Raw genomic sequence first — 2,854 nt, forward strand, 5'->3', positions numbered from 1 at the left:
GAAAAGAAGTCACAGGCTCATAAGACTGGCTTAAAGTTTCTAGAATCTATTGGTTGATATTCAGTTATGACCAATCCCAAGGCCAAGAACATGGAAGAAGAAATGCAATGAAATTCTATGAGGAGATTCAAAGCCCAAAATAATTTTCATTTTCATGGAATGAAGAATAAACTCTAAAGAATTTACACTCATGTATTCAGGTTTGAAGATGTATGGGTTGATTGTCAGGATGAAGAGGATGTGAGAAAAATGGATTTTAGTCGCCTTACATTGGAGCAAATTGAAAATCTGGATTTGGCCAAAATCTCGATGACCATGGAGGACATTGATGACATAATAGACCCAGTCTATTTTAAATGAAAGATTGTTGATTCCCCACTACCACTTGTTCAATGGTCAAAAAATGAGAGTAAATCCATTACTCAAAGAATTGCTCCTATTTTGCAAAATACTAATGCATGGTTGTTAAAGAAGAAGATCAAAATGAAACAGCTTCCTACCAGTTCTGGTGATGATGATAATAGTGATGGTCCAGTTGGTAAAACAACTACAGTTGAAATGAGGACCAAAACCAAAGTAGATCTGCAAGCACCACCCTCAGTCCCTTTAACACAATCTAAAGGAAAAGGACCTAAAATCAAATTCACAATCAAAGGGTCTAAGAAAGGTGAATCATCTTGGGTAGTACTAAAGACACCAACAAAGGAGCCAGAGCAGCAATCTATCAAAGAAAATGAGAAAGAAAAAGAACCAGAAGAATGGGAAATTCCTCGTCAAGAGGAAATATAGGTTGAAGAACCAGCTCATCAAGGAGAAAGAAAATCTCTCACCACTTCACAGGTATAAACTCATATAGAGGCTATTATTCATTCTATTGAATCTGACTCAAATCAAGAAGATGAGGAGTATAATGATGAAGAGTTGAATATGGAAATACTGCAATCGAAGGGTGCTCAACATTATTTTATATTGTCTAATTTCTCCAGTTTGGATGATACTCCTTCATCCACTATTGAATCCTCAATTTTGGATTTTACTGAAACTATGGAGCAAGCATTTGTCGAACAATAGATGGTGCCTTTGCCTTCCACAACAATCATAGCTGAAGTTCCACTCTGTGTAAGTACTGTGATTACCACTAGTGTACCATCCATTCTTCCCTCCATAGTTGCTACAAAGGAGACATCAATAGCAACTACCATTGCTACATTAGTTGGCATATCAGTAGACTCCTCAGCCTTGGTACCAATTATTACATCTACAACTGTTGCAACTTCAAGTCAAAATGCTCCTCAAATACCAATTGATACTCAGTAGGAGGCCACAACTCCATTCACTAACACAGAATTACCACCATGGATGGATGTAGTAGCACCCAAAAGAAAGAAACAGGTGATTTCACCAGATGATTTTGATTTTCAACAATTGGCTCCCCCCAAATCCAAAGGTACTAAAAAGCCAAAGACTGTTTCTTGGGTACTAGTGGATCTGACTACCAAAAGGAAATATGTTGAGGTTATAGTGACCTCTTCAGAGAAGAATAAGGATAGTATCCAACCTAGGGATTATACTATGCCGATTGTAGAGCTTGAAGTGGAGACACATGAAAGTGTCAAGTTAGGTTCCCAAACTGCTTTAAATTCTTTGATGCGAAGATTTTATCAAGAAAGAAATAAAAACAATGAATTAAAGCAGGAATGTGAGCAGTTAACCAATGTGCTTCTCAAGGTCACATAATCTTCCTAGGAAATGGAGCCAATTATTTCTTGAATAGATACCAAAGCTCTCAAGAAGGTGGAACAGGTGAGCATGAAAGATCGAGTAGTGGATGAGTGGATTGCTCGATTGAAATCAGAAGGTTCTCATCTTCTAGATTCAATGATTAAGTTGTTGGTTGACTTTGAAGTTATCCAAAGTCAAATGCAAGGTGTTAAAACTTATTTATCTCAAGAAGCAGAAGATATTGAAACAAGTGCAACCCTTTAGAATAAAATGGAGGATTTTAGAATTGACGTCCTCGTAGAGAATAAGGTAATTTCGACTAGTGAGAAATATGTCCAGATTCTGTCATTATTGTATCACAAGGAAGAAACAATAAGGTCAATGATTATGGAGCTTGATCAAGAAAAGAAGGAAGGTGATGATGAAATTGCTCTTATTTTAGCCAGAATAGCTGATGTTCCTTGTTACTTGTATGCTGATAATCAAAACCTTGTGACCGGTGACGCCATCATACAAGAATTTCTCTCCTTAATGGATCATTGTATAGAGCGATATTTCTCATTGAATGTATTTGATAAATTTCTAGAAATACAAGTTAGTTTTGAAGTCCTTGCATCAATGTTGAAAGATGGGAAAAAGAAATACATAAAGGTTGAAGATGCAGTTTCCCATGTTTGCATCATCACCGACTCTATCCCAATACCGGACAAAGCCGAGATGGAATCTATTCTGGTCAAGTTCAAGGAATTTCAAAAATCCAATGAGGAGGAGAAAGATGAATAAAGTGTCCCATTTTTTACACTTTCTTTCATGTAGTTGCATTGTTAGATTTTGCAAGTTTTCTTGCAGCTGCATATTTTCTTTCTATCATAGTTATAGTCAAGTGGGACTGTGCAGTTGAATTAGTTAATTGTGCCCACATTTTTCTCCACTCTTTTCCTATATAAGGAGGAACCTCATTTGTACATATTTATCTTTTAATATGCTTAGTAAAACTCTGCCAAATTTTTATCTCAATTAAGACTTTGTGATTTTGATGTAAAAAAGTGGATTCAAGGAAATAAAGATAGCAATCCGCTAGTTTCCAAACTTTGCATTGGACTAAAGATTATGATTGTGATTGGAATCATTC

This window comes from Cryptomeria japonica, chromosome 2, assembly GCF_030272615.1.
Source record: "Cryptomeria japonica chromosome 2, Sugi_1.0, whole genome shotgun sequence".
NCBI classification, from domain to species: domain Eukaryota; kingdom Viridiplantae; phylum Streptophyta; class Pinopsida; order Cupressales; family Cupressaceae; genus Cryptomeria; species Cryptomeria japonica.